This window comes from Myiozetetes cayanensis, unplaced genomic scaffold (assembly GCF_022539395.1).
Source record: "Myiozetetes cayanensis isolate MyiCay16 unplaced genomic scaffold, myiCay2020 scf5-8, whole genome shotgun sequence".
NCBI lineage: Eukaryota > Metazoa > Chordata > Aves > Passeriformes > Tyrannidae > Myiozetetes > Myiozetetes cayanensis.
The window spans coordinates 46,888,422-46,902,881 of NW_026087742.1; the positions used below are offsets into that span (position 1 = coordinate 46,888,422).

The 14,460-nt window shown below is 38.6% G+C and overlaps 1 protein-coding gene across 7 annotated transcripts in view; it reads left to right on the forward strand.

Annotated features, from left to right (window-relative positions):
• The window catches only part of MTUS2 (microtubule associated scaffold protein 2), a 283,058-nt gene that overhangs the window by 151,350 nt on the left and 117,248 nt on the right, over positions 1-14,460 (forward strand). The window lies entirely within an intron of this gene.

A 14,460-nucleotide genomic window follows, 5' to 3' on the forward strand; every position in this document is an offset into this window, starting at 1 on the left:
TTCCTATATGTAGCTTGTAATAGAAATATTAAAAGACAGAAACACAGTGTTGATGATCCTCACAATTATTTCTGTAAATGAATGGGGCATATCCATGCATTACTGAAAATCCAATTAGTAGAAGTCCCAGATACTCTCATTTACAATGCTGTCTTTGTGTCTTTGCTCTTTTCAAAGAGTATTTGTAGTTTGTTGCCTAGCATTTATTTAGTTGTTTTCTTTGTGCCGTGATTAATGAGTATTAGGGGAGTGCAAGTTTAGCTTGCATGCTATGAAATGAAACTGGGCCAAAACTGAGGATACCCAACAATGGCTAGATAATATTTGCTTTCCACATACATTGTTATTTTAGATGGTATACAATTACTTCAGAATTAGAAAATCAAATTATTTTCCTTCTTCTATAGTGATAGAAGATAGCCACTGTTTTAGGTGGAAGAGGTGCAGAATGGATGGGCTAATTTTCAGTTGCATAAAAGACAGAGTAATATAGGTATGTTTGTCCTGTGCTGGCTTTCAAAGCTCTTGGTGTGACCTGTTGTGTTGTGGGTACATTTGTATTGTCTCATGAAAGTCATCAAAGGCACATTTTGGATCCGCAAAATGAAAAACAAAAAAATTTTGGTCTCTTAAAAGATGGAGCTGTCAGAGCAGTGGTGTACCAGCTGTTCCACACCAGAAAGAAATCTTCAAATCCAAATCTGAGAGAGTTCAGAAAGCCACTGTAGGATAAGTTTCTTTATTTTCTTAGTTTTGTGCATTTCAGCTGCCAGAAATAAATGGCCAGTGAACTGAGTCACCCTGGCAGGTTGTATGTTGTTTGTGAGTGAAGTGTTCAACCAGAAGAAAGCATCCTGTCCCTGACAATCTTTTAAAATATCACAACTCAGAAAGATTAGTTTTGAGAAAGCACTGCCTCCCAGGCTCTTGGTCAAAAGCCGTAGGAGTACCAATAATTTAGATAGTTCCAACTATTTTTTTAGGTTTGGTTTTTTGGTTTGGGGGATTTTTTGCTGTTAGGTGTGCAAGTGAGCACTGTAATATAATTTTTTCTTTTCATCTCTATGTTCATCTCTGAGGAAGTTACCTCCTGAAATTTGTTTACTGGGCTATTTTTGAGATTTAGTCACAAGTGATTCCATGCTGGCTTAGAAATACGCCACTTCAGCACAGTTCACAGTGGCTCAAGCAGCTACCATTTAAATGTGATGGCAAATAATGTCTTAATAGTCATGAAAAAAAGAATCAAAATCTGAAATATTGCTACTGCTCTGCTTGTAGACTAAGCATTTTGCACCTGCAAAAGAAAGACTACCTACAATAGTCTGTCTGTAATAGCTAAGAAAAGGAGAGTTTGTGTTAGTTGATTGGTGCTTGTTTGTAGTATTTGAATGTGAAGGACCTCACACTTCTTAAGAAAAAAATAGGTTAAAAGTTGTTTTGAGTTGATTCTGCTGTCTCAACTTTCTGTGTGCATTTGTTTGTGTGGTAGATTGCAGCAGGGTTTAATGTTGTCCTGATGTCTTAATATATTAAAAATAATTTTTAATTTCTGACTGAAGCAAGTTCTAATTGACTAACTGATTATGATAAATTATGGCATCATTTGGAATGGTTTATCATTGCTGTCAAGATTTTTTAAAATTAAATATGCAACATTTCTATGTGTTTCCACATCAGGAATTGAATGTGTCTTAGAAATCCCAATAAGTGAACAAACAAATGTAAACACTTACCAACCCATGCTTGTAATGCCAATAAGATCAAGCTGTTGAAAAATGAAGGGGAGACATGTATGGACCTACATGATGGAATTTCACAGTACTTGAGAGAGATGGGCTTTGAAAGTACTGCTTTATGTTAGGATTTCTGATCCTAAGACTAAGGCACATTTTGATTTGATTTGAATTGCTCAGCTTTTATCAGAGAAGAACTCTAGTGTTGCTTTCTACTCAGCAGCTCTCAGCAGAGCATCTCACAGCTTCCAAGAAACCATTATAATAAAAAGGCTTCCCAACAACTCCTCTAGCATAATGGCAAATAGAAACAGCAGAAGAATAATGATATGCCATGAATTCTACAGTGTATAGTGGAGAACAGCAGTGTCTTGGTCTGCTTGTATGTTAGGGTCTGAAACATGGTGTATTCTTCAGGTCTTTTGGGCTTCTGCACTCCTGATCCTTCATTGTTGTCTTTGGCACAGGCATCATTAGTACCTAAGGCTTGTGCCTTCTGGAGCATCTGGTGATTTATTTGATTTATTTTTGGATTGTCCTTCCTCCTGGCATGTTCACTCTTGTCAGTTCTCAGCCTTACTGTAGTGTATTCATTTTTCAGTCATTGTGATTCTGTGACCTGTAGGCTTTTGCTTGGAAGCTGCACTCATAACAGTTTTTTTAAAACTGAGTGGCATTTGTTTACATTAGGAGTAGAGAAATTCCAGGGAAAAGAGTTAAGGCCTGTCAGCCTTACCAGACAAATACATCTTAACACAGGTTTTCCCACCAGCTGACCTGTTGCACCCCCAAAAATAGAGCCCTATCTTTTGGAAGTCAGACAGGTGTGAGCACCTTCTGCAGCCAGAGGATGGGACCAAGAGAACTTGATAAGAGCTGTGGAAGTGGGAGATGGAGCAATGTGTGTTCCATCCTCCAGGCACAGAGCTTTCCCTTCTGTTTCATCTCTCAGCACATCACACTAATCAGACAAAGGGAGATACACATGCACAAAAGTAAGGGAAAACCAGATATCCCTGAGGTCTCTGTGCCTGGGAGCTGTAAGTCTTAGAAATCTTATTTTACATGTCAGCAGGATTGTGTGCTATCTTTAATAATCTGAAGGTAAGAATTACTTCCATTTCCTTGCTATCTTTTGAGGTAAGCAACTAATTACCTTCCTGTCTTTAATTTCTTTTTAAGTCTACTGATGAATAAAAGTAAGGAAATTTTGCAAAGTATTTTCCACTGATTTTTCTCTCGTTATCTGAACACTCACTTTACCCATCCATACCTTCTTTGTGCATTCACTTACAGGAGATGTTCTGCTGCAGTACTATTAATTATTCTTTGTATTGTAGAACTTTATCTAATTATTCTTTATCTTGTATGCCCTCAGTTATAAATCAACATTATTGCTATGAGAATCACCTGGTACTCTGTATGTTTATCTACAAACATTAATACGAAAGTATAAACAGACACTCTTTGAAAGTAGTTGTAGATAAATTCTCAGTAAAGCAGGGTATGGAAAAAAGAATTCTTTCCTTCCTGACATTAGCTATTGAAAGAAAACCAGAAGAGGTTTAATTTCCTTGTAGTTGTCACAGTGGGAAACCATCAGAAATGTAGTCTTAACTTGAACAATTTGTGTATCCTGGTTTATTTAGATAAGTTGTGTTACACCCACTATTGGAACCAAATGGAGTAACTTTTGTATTATGAGGATGAAAAAGATGATGTAGATTGTACACCTAATGGTGTAGCTAGAATATTTAGACCTGGATACATTTGTCTTCCTAAAGATGGAGCAACTCAAGGTTGCAGAAGCTGTAATGTCTGGACTATTATTTATAAAGACCAAAAGATGAAGAGTTCTTCAATCTGCCAACAACCAAAGATTATTCTTTGCATGTTGTCCAATAACTCAAAATGGGTAAAAAAGAAGCAGAGAAACAAAATTAAGTACAAGCTGGATCCTCTTCTGCAGCTTCTCCTAGATATAGTTTTCACCCATTAAAGAACTCTGCATGTTGTGTCTTAGTTGATTAGTAATTATTGCATTGTTTTTGAAAGTCTGCAAGGTCCACTACAATTATTTTAATTTACATTCTTTTTCTGAAGGGATTAATTTCTGAAAAAATGTTTTACAGTTCTTTTGGACTTCCTGTAGTGATTATAGAAACCACAGGAGTGCTATAACTATTAGCTTAACTTCAGAGTTAAAAAAGTTGAGCAGCTCACAGATATGCAGAAACAATGCTAGTAGTTTGCTTTTAAAGTACTCAGTCTAGATACAGAACAAAATATTAGGCATAACTTCATAAAATTCTGACATATAATGCTCATCTGTCTTTCCAACTATCCCTTCTTAATGTGCAGTGTATGTAATAGGGAAAGTCCAGAGTCTGTGGTGATGAGGTGGGTCAACTCTAAAGGCAGGAACACAAATCAGTGAGTTAGGGTCAGGATCAGGTTTGGAAACCGTAACCAGGAACAGACCCAGCTCAGTGATCACCAGGCAAGCTCACAGGGATGAGGTACATCTAGGTCAAGCCCCAAGTTAGCCTGCTGTCTAGGGTCCCAGTCTGAATCGGCTGGGTCCATGAATAGGGATGGGCACAGCTCTGATGACATTGTGATGTAGCTCAGATGGGAACTGAGGGCAAGAGCCTCATCATGAGGATAGTTCCAAGAGGAGGAGGGCAGCCCTTTTACAGGCTTCCTCCAACCCTTTCTTCACAGCATCCCTCACCAGCTGTAAATCCAGAGGAACAAACAGAAAAATAGTAGGACTGGGAAGGTGAATTTGCAATATATCAGTGGATTAAATGGAATGTTTGTAGTTGAAAACAAAGTAAAAAGGACATGAGGACAATAATCATTGTTCACAAGTATGAGAAAGAATGAAGTATTGTGTCAGGACAGGACAAAAACGTGTAACTTCTCTAGGGGACATAAGCAACATTAGAGAAAGAAAAATAAAGGTGGCAGTCAGTGGGAATAAAAAATCCAGGAGTGACATAGGTACAGCCATGTCAGTGGGAATAAAAAATCCAAGAGTGACATAGGTACAGCCATGCAGCTGTCTGTGAAAGAGGTGGTCAACATCTGTGGCTCAGAACATTTTTTTAAATGGCCTCACTGAAGCTTACTTCCTCCTCTTCTAAGGATGAATCCATGACTGACTGTAGCAACTAATCATTTGCTCCTTTGATGTTCTAATTTTTTGTCAGACAACTCAAAACTTTTTTTAGAATTGAAGCACTGTGAGAAGGATCCTTATGAAATACTGCTGGGGTTTGAAAAATGTTTCCACTGTGTACAGCCTCCTATTAGTTTCCAGAGTCAGTAACTAATGGAAGCTAACTGAAAGCAGGAATCATTCTTTTGTCTGCTATTTGAGAACATCTGTGAATAAATATTTTTATCTCTTCTTCCAGTTACATCAAATTTAGTAACATAATTTCTTGTATTTTGTTATATGTACAGCCATAAATTCCGAAGATAGGACAGTGACAATAGGAAACCTTACTTAGTTAAATAAGCCTACAGGCATATGCATGAGTGCTCTTAATAAGTTTCACATTGATATAAAGAGATCCTGCAAGTGAATCCAACTTGAAACTTGTGTAGAAGAGTCATTGAGTGAAGCTAATTAACATCAATTATTATTTTTATTATCGCTCCCAAATCTAAAAAGGCAAGTGTCGGTGCATGATTAAGCATTAAGTTTTATATAACTGTCTTAATAAAGAAGATGTAGTCTGCTGGCAATGCTCTGGTAGGACAAATACTGTGTTTGCAGTCCAGCCCTTCCATTTTTTCCCTTTCTCATTTCCAACATCAGTAATAGCTAATTTTAAACTTTATAGAACCATAGACTCATAGAATATGCTGAGTTGGAAGGGACCCACAAGGGTCATCAAAGTCCAACTCTTGGCCTGCACAAGAATCACAGGATGGGCCTGAGTGCCTTGTCCAAACACTCCTTGAACTCTGTCAGGCTTGGTGCTGTGACGACTTACCTGGGAAGCCTGTTCCAGTGTCCAACCACCCTCTGAGTGAAAAACTTTTTCCTAACATCCAACCTAAACCTCCCCTGACACAACTTCAGGCCCTTCCCTCGGGTCCTGTCACTGGTCATCCCAGAGAAGAGATCACTGCCTATCCCTCCTCTTCCCCTTGTGAGCAAGTTGCAGACTGAGATGAGGTCTCCTCTCAGTCTTCTCCAAACTGAACAGATCAAGTGACCTTGGCTTTGGCATTTGAACAGCAATCAAACAGATATTGTGACCTTCCTCTTTCTGGTGCAGAAGGACTTTTTATTGCCTCATGATACTTCTTGTGATAAGGGAGGAACACTGAGGTGCACTGAGTAGCAGATACACTGGGAATCAAAGCACCTGGTGGCTTATTTTGTAAGGAGGTGAAAACAAAATTTCTGTGCTCCTGTTTCTCACCTATAGAGCATAGTTAGTGGTGTATCTTTGCTCTGTCAAGAATGCTTTCAATGAGAAAACATGAGTTTTTTGAAAAAAATATTTTAAACTGTCACTGCACAGAAAGAAAAGGAAGGATTCTTCACTTATTTTCACAGCATTGTCCAGTGAGGCTGTTCTCACTGCTTACACTGGCTTCTGACTGTGAATAATTGCTGTGCTCCTTTGGGGATGAAAATCTCTCACAACTTACTGATCTTTCTGCTGTTTTGGAGATAAAACACTATCCCAAATACTGAGTTTTCCCTATCTTGAGCTCCAGTTTCTCTGTAAAGACCCAAGCATTAGAGCTATGTAGTTCAAAGTCAGACCAAAAAAATAACACTGCACTGATTGCAGTGGCTGGGTACATCTTTCTAGTGAAAAAATAAGTTCAGGTGTCTCTGATGACTATTTTACATCTGCCTAAGTCAGCTGATACTGTTGATCCAGGATATATATTTATATTGACACAAATGTAAACTCCAGTGGAAATCTTTGGAGATTGTTTTGAATGGTTCTTTTCTTTCCTTTCGGAGACAGTACTGGAGGTGACATTAGGCAACTATGCACTCATACTTGCAGAGTTTTTCTATTAATTACTTTTGGCATCTGTCTTGTCACTTTGCCCCTCCTGTGTATTTTGCTTCTGCACCTGTTATTTTCTGTGCAAATGAGTAAGCTAAGTAGTAGGTATTCCTAATAAAATCATAATTAGGAAAATTTCCATCTCCCTCCCTGCTGAGACTTCATGGTTGTGTGCTTGTAAGGTAAAGTGAAATAGAAAAAATTTAACCCTGAAAGCTTTAAATGTTTTTTTAGCCTTAATCAGTCTCCATGTCCTTCATGATTTAACTAAGAATGTCATTGACAGATAGATCATTCTTACTTTGTCTTAGCAATTCTTTAAAACTGCTTTGTAATTGAGAAAGACAAGCAGGCTGGGTGATATATCACAGTATATGTAATGCATTTCTCTCCCTTTTCATGGAAGAATTTACAATTCAGAGTGACAGTCCATATTTTTTTCAGTGGAGAAGGAAAATGCTGATAATATACTGCAATGAATGCAGGGATGATGTAGCATTTGAACATACTTAAACAATGATTACTTCATCTTAAAAGCAAACCCTTTCATAGATTCAACACCATGTAGACCATGGCTTACCACTAGCTCATAAAGACTCATGAGTTGTTCAGATATGATTCTTGTGGCCAAGGCTTGGTTACTTGACAGTCAGCATCTCTGGAGATCTAATGAGCTGCAGGGGTCTGGGAATTTGGCACAATTATGAGGAAAATGGAGGCAGGGACTGATTCCTGTCTCAAAAGTCAAGTAGTGTGAACTGGCAATGTATTACTGGGGACTAGGTTCCTCTGTAGCAGTACTATGTTGGAGATAAGTCATTGGAATAGCCAAAAAATAGAGTTAGTAAATGAAATTAATCATTAAGGACAATCAAGAGCCTAGTGCTTGAGTTTGGTCCTCAGTACTGTTTTATTTTATTGTATAAAGACACTGCCTAGAACTTGGCTATAGCCCCTAGACCATGGTGAAGTGAAAGGACCTTTAGGAAAACACCACTACCTCCTGTATCTGTATTGTTCCTGGAGTTCTCCCTCTTCATGCCTCTTTGAAGTATGAACTATCATCCATCCAGAGATTATGGGATGTCCCTCACAGCCAGAGAAGTGATTCAGTTCAGATTTATTCATAAAAGCCTCTCTAATTAACAGCTTAGGGCAGAATCTACCCATCCTTGTGGGAGTTCCATCTCAGATATTGCTCTCACAAATCCTGATGTAAAACAACAACACTCAGAAGATCAGAGCAAAAGTAAATCCTGGCATAGAAAATAACAGGATACACTGTCATCAGAAAATGTATCCTCTAACCAGTTAAAATTGATGGCACCAACCACAAGTTGGGGACATTACAGAAAGCTGTTCAGATGATCATGTGTTGGTGTCTCCTTGTGAATGAGATGGGCAATCCACTATACACCTCCACCTGTGTTTTCTGGGTTGCCCATGATATACTGTTAGCATACCCAGATCACACAGAGATACCTGTTTTGTCTTACCTATATGCAGATACCTCTTCTGGAGCTGAATTCCACCCTTCCATCTCTTTCAGAGTAAATCTTTGAAGATCAGGTCATGTCTATTTTTGCATTCACTTCCAATTGCTGGTCAAGGACACTGATTTTTGTTTAGGAAGGTCATATTTCTTGACTGTGATTCCAGCAATACTACCCTTGGTCGTGTGGTTGTCACGCAGATTGATGTGCTTAAGCTGGCTGGATAATCATCACACCAGCACCGCTGCTGGATTAAATTGCTCTTGGACATGCAGATCAGCCGCATTTCCCAGCTGTAGCCCAGACATATACCCATCCGTGAGAGCCCAGAGGTAGAACATCGGGGCTTAACTGGGATATTATTGAAATGAGGTCTCTTCCATCAAGTCGCTCTCGTGCTTAGTGTTACAGCTTTTGTTCCCAGGCGCTGGTCTGCAGGCGCAGGTCTGCGCTGGGGAGTGTCAGCCACTGCCGCTGTCACTGCGCTTGCCGTCAGTGTCGCGCTTGTTAATTTTGAGGGAAATCTGGGCACACACGTCTTTCTTTTCTTTGTTTTGTTCCCCAGTAGTGGCTTCTTTGCCTCAATTTTTTAGAAGAGCCCAGATGTTTTCCTGCACCCTTTTAATTACACGAGAGGCACGCACCATTTACTTTGCCTAATGTGTTTTGGCTTTCCTGTGCAGCATGTTGGGGTGCATGCTTCTCTTCCGTTTCCTTTTACCTCTGGGATTATTGGAAACCAATTTACTGACAACAAAAGGAGAGGAGATTGATTGTAGTTTGCGTATTTCTATCCTTGAGAAATATTTCAAACACTTTAAGCAGTAGTGTTCAGAAACATCAGCGAGCTATCAAAAATAGAGCAGCAAGTAGTGCGCTCCATTTATTTTTGTCTCACAGCTCTCCATGCTGGATTAAGAAACCTTAAATATCTTAAACTGAGGAGTCAAAGGATGAATTCTGGGCTTGCTGCTAAGTCCTGACTGTACTAACAAAAGATAAATCAAATTTGTATGCTATTTGATGATGCATAAACACTCAAAGTTGTTTAAAAATGCATAATTTGACATTGTTTTGAATTTCCTTGTCATTAAAGTAACTCAGTCTTGATGAAATAATTTAGTAGCTACTTCAAGCAGAGAATCCAAAATACCCTAAAATTTCCAGTACATGATCCAAGTCACTCACAAACCTGTTCCTGTTCTCTCTTTCCCCCCCTCACATCAGTAAAATGTTACATGTGTTTGAGAGCATTTTCTTTTCAAGTAAATAAACTATTGCACATTTTTTGAAACTAAAATGATATCTTAAAAGCCATTATTTAAAAAAAAAATGTCTTGGGGGCTGTATGATACCTTTCTGTGGTCCTCATAAATGTCCATTACAGTTGATTCTTGTTGATGTTTATAATTGTCTGTGTTTTTCTCAGTCCCCACTCTGGTTATTAGCTATCACAGTGCAAACTGTTTACCCCTTTGTGCTGTTCTACTGACACACATTGCAGTCGCTGTACAATATCTTCAGGGTTGGAGTCTGCCTACATCTTTCACATGGAAAGAAGTAAAATTTAAATAAAATCTGTGAATGAGCATCTCTACAGAATGGAGGCTTAATTGATTTAATTGCCTGTATGGACTAGCTTGTGGTTATTATACCTCAGTGCTTAAATGAAAATGTCTATTTCTCTTCAAAAATATTGTCATGTCCAACACAGCAGAATACTGACAAAAACTATAAGGACAGCAATAACTCCTAGCCAGTGTGTAATCTGTGCTTGATGTGTGTGTAATTGATAAAAATTGCTTTTGGTTGATAACAATGAAAGAATACACCATGCTCCATATATCTGTCAGGATGGTTTTGTACTGGCTTTTGATGATCTTTGGAAGCATTGCAATAAGACAGAAGGTCAGTGCATTTCATTCCTTTTAAATGAGTTTCCATATGGTCTTTAGTGTGTAATATAAAAGGTGAAGGCACTCTGGGCTTTCTTAGGCAGCATCATTTAGGTTAAGATAATGCTAGCATGTCGGGATTGTTGTGAACCTCTAGTCTAGTTGCTTGTATAAAGAAGGCTATCAGCTAGTACTAAAGTGATTCTTGTTTGAATAAATCTTCTCTGTCAGAAAAAAAAATAATCATGAATTAAAGATGAAAGAGCCAGAATGAGCGAGTGTGTGTGTGGTGACAGAGTACTCTGTCTTACGGGCAAGGAAAAAAAGAGAAGGATCAAGAGATCAGGGTTTTTTACAAGGATAGGCAGAGAAGCATCCCTGAGGGAGTCATTTAGGCACAGCAAGTGAAGGGTAGGAGTTATATTCCCATTTCCTTCTCAAGGTCCTGTCTCCCAAGAAAAGAGCAGCTCTGACCTCCATTCCTGCACTTGTTTTTGTGATGAGAGCAGGACAAGATGCAACCATCTGCGGGGGTACTGTGCTGATTGCTTTCTTTGACATCTGAGAAAAGTTATTCCTCTTACTTCCACACTGACTAAGACATGGTAATGTTTTCCATGTGTTTTTGGGACAGGAGCTCGCTTGGATATCCATGATAGTCAGGTTCTGGTTCCTGGTTCTTCCCTTCCAAGGCGTCAGTTGGCTCTTTGGTAAGACAACAGGGTCTATAGGCATGGGAGGTGCCAGCTCCCTAAATTGCTGATACAATATAAGTAAGAAAAGTGCTGCTTCATCTGGAGGAAAAAGAATTAGTATATGAATTGTATTATTGGTGAGGAATTGGCCAGAGGAAAGACAAGCTCGAGTGCCACTGAAAATGAAATTGTTAGGCTAAGGTGAAGATATTAATAGAGTCTCTCCAAAACTGATTTGGGGGCTAATCTTATTTAGTATTTTAATTTCTGACCTTGGTGAGTGTTTGTTAATGAAATTTGCTGGCAGTCTCAAGTGTGAAAGCTGCACCAATAAAGAAGGAATTTGCTTACCATACAAATAGAACCAGATGACCTGGAAGTCTCTAGTAATAGAAGTGGGATGAAATTCAACTGTACAAAAATACATGTTCCTGCACTCAAAACTAATAAGAGGAAATTTTGTTCCAAACTAAGAGGTCATCAGCTGGAAAAACCTCAATGGGGAGATCTGGTTGTATTTTCTATCCTGTGAACTTTATTATAATCAATGGCACATGACCCTGAAAATTTCAGAAACAGTCCATAGAGATTAGTAAAAAAGACTGTTTCAGAAAAAAAAATGAGTTCTGTCTAATAAGACGTCCTTTAGAATTGCATTTTATTCAAAAAAGAATAACTCGACTGGGAGACAGGCAGGAAGTGGGAAGAAACTGTCCATAGCCACAAGTGCGGTGAAATGTCTCAATAGTTTGGCAAACTGAAAGCCCAGAGGAGATGTAGCCTCTAAAAACATATGGGTGACCATTTGGTGACCAGTGATGGTTTCTTCGTTTTGGTGCATCTGTTTCATTTCACCATCATTTGTGTGAGGACTGTTAGCAAATCCTGTAAGGGAACACATTTACAGCTGAGCGCATGAGCTGGTGGCTGGAGAGAAGTGACCACTAGTCTTCTCTGGTCTTGCTTTTCTTTCCCTGTGCTTCCAGCATGAATGTGTCCTTCACCCCAAAGATGCAACAAAAGGACTACTAAAGAGATCAGGGAAATTACCAGCCTGATATATAAGATAAAATATAAACAATTTGTCTTGTTTAGCAGTACAAAGTCCTGTGTATAAATATTGTGATGGAGGGATACACGTGAGGATAAAGAAAAACTTAAATGAGAGGATCAAGTTAGCATGAAAACAGCTGGGTACATATGACTCTGTAGATACTTAAACCTGAAATTTTAATAAATTTAGAAACCAGAATATTCTTAATGTAAGAGGAAAGAGGCTCAGGAAGAACTTCTAAGTAGAAGTAGCTAAAAAAGCCCCGCAACTTTTAAGGCTGTGAACAGAACTATGTGATGTGGTTGCTCACTGTATCAGGACAGTGAATTTCAGTACACAGATTCTCCGGTCAGTCCCTGTATTTTTCTGTTTGTTCCTACTAAAGCACAAGACACATAGTCAGGCCAGAATATTTCTAAGCACTATAGGAACATCTAAGCAGCACTGAATGAATAGAGATTCTCCTGCTTTCATTTTTACACATACGTAATAGTCAAGGTGATTTCATCGGAGCTTTCATTCATCTTAACTTGCTCAGGTATAATGGAAGATGCCTACACTTAGACAATTTCCTTTTCAGAATTACAAATATGTCATCATAATTGTAACTGTATTCCCTGTCTTATTTTGCACTGAGTGGAATACAGCCCAAGTGTAGCACATTCATAACATATTATAAGATGCTTCTGCATATATCCAACTTGTGTGTTAAAGTGGCAGAAAACTACTGCTGGTTTTTCCAGAAAATGTGAAAATAATTATATTTTCTTATTTTCAAAGGGGAAAATCATTATTATCTTTGGCAGCCTTTTCTTTTTAGGCTTTTGACTGTAGGATTGGGTTTTTCAGTCAGTATTGTTTTCACTGAAAGAGAAGGTAGAAGCTAAAAGGAGATAGGTAGAAGGAAGAAAAAACATCTCCAAAAGATCAGTGCAATAGCTGCAATAACAGAAATTGTACTCTGCAGAAAGCTGGGAAGGCAGAAAAAAGCCATTCCTTGTAATGAAATATTGTCAATTTGACATGAATGGGGCTCTTCAGCCTGGGGAAGAAAAGTCTGGTTAGATACAGTAAGTCTTCAAATCATGAAAAGGTGTTGCAAAAAGTAATAGTCTGTTCTCAATGCCCAGAGTGGATAAAACAAGTAGTTAAATGGGTGAAAATTGAAGAATCGCTGAAGTGGGACATTATAAAACCTCTTTTTAAATTACAGATGTTGTAGGCAGGGAAGGTCATGTGGGAGGCTGTGGAAGCGCTGTCATGCAAGAGAGGTCCCGAGAAGTGGTGTGTATGCCACCTGCACCACTGCACAGGGGCACTGAGCATTTCCTGCAGGCCCCTGCTGACTCTCAGGATGTCTGGAGAAAGGGACCAGCACTGTCCACTGCTGAAATGTCTTTTGTCAATAACAACCAAAAAACCAACCAACCAACCAACCAAAAAAATACCAAACAAAAACCCAACAAAACCCCAAACAAACAAAACCCAAAACCGCCATACTTCAGCATAATTTCTTTTTCTGATTTAGTCTGTTGTATATACTTTGGTCACTTATTTGTAGTGGCAAGATGTTTTTCTATTTATGATTTATTTATTTTATGATGTCCATAAGTTGCTAAGCAATTTGCTTTGAGCACCCTAGAAGCATCTCTTGCCAAGTTCTGTAGCTGTATGGCTCAGAATTCTAAAGGGAGATCTGAAGTGATGAACCTGTACTATTTTATGGGCAGAGATATTTAACAGTGCTTTGAAGACTTGGGCAACAAAACCCTCCACAAGACCTCTAGCTGAAAGCAGCACAAACAAATAATAGACAAGATATTTTTTTCTTTAATGCAGAGAAATGCATTGATTTCTACTGAAGTTAATGTTTCTGGAGATAGTTTTTAAGGGTGATTTGTAGTAAACATTATCTTCTGGTCATATTGGTCTGTAAAAGACCTAGTATATGTTATAATGTTATTGTAAATAACATTAGCGGCAGCACATTAAGCATAAACTTCCTTTGGAAAAGGAAGGAACGCCCCTTTCTACAACTGAAGAGCAAGTTATCACTACAGAATATGAGGGGAACAACTATCCCCTTGTCAAACAACACCTTTGAAGCAATGTACAAAGCAGATCACGTGATTCTGAGCTTCCCTTTGGTGATAGTTGTTGTTCTTGTATGTGTCTCTCTCTTAAAAGGTAAGTGTAGTAGAATTCAAAACAGTGCAAATAGAAATATAAAGTGATTTATATGGATTGTTTTAAGAAGGGCGATTGGCGTAGTTTGACACATTTGCATCTTCTGAGGCAAAGACACAAGATAAAGACTTGATAGTTACTAGTGATTTTTCATTGCTTTCTCCTCAACTGAAAATCTGTGTAAAGAGCAGGATAAATAATTTATACATGTTTAATATTGAAGTAGTGAGTTATTCCCTCAAGGCCAGCATTTCCTGGCTGCTTTTTCATGCTTGAGTGGGTTCCTCTGCACACACGGAGAAGCCTTCATGAAGCACGCAACCAGCGGTCTCACTTATATGGGCCACATTTT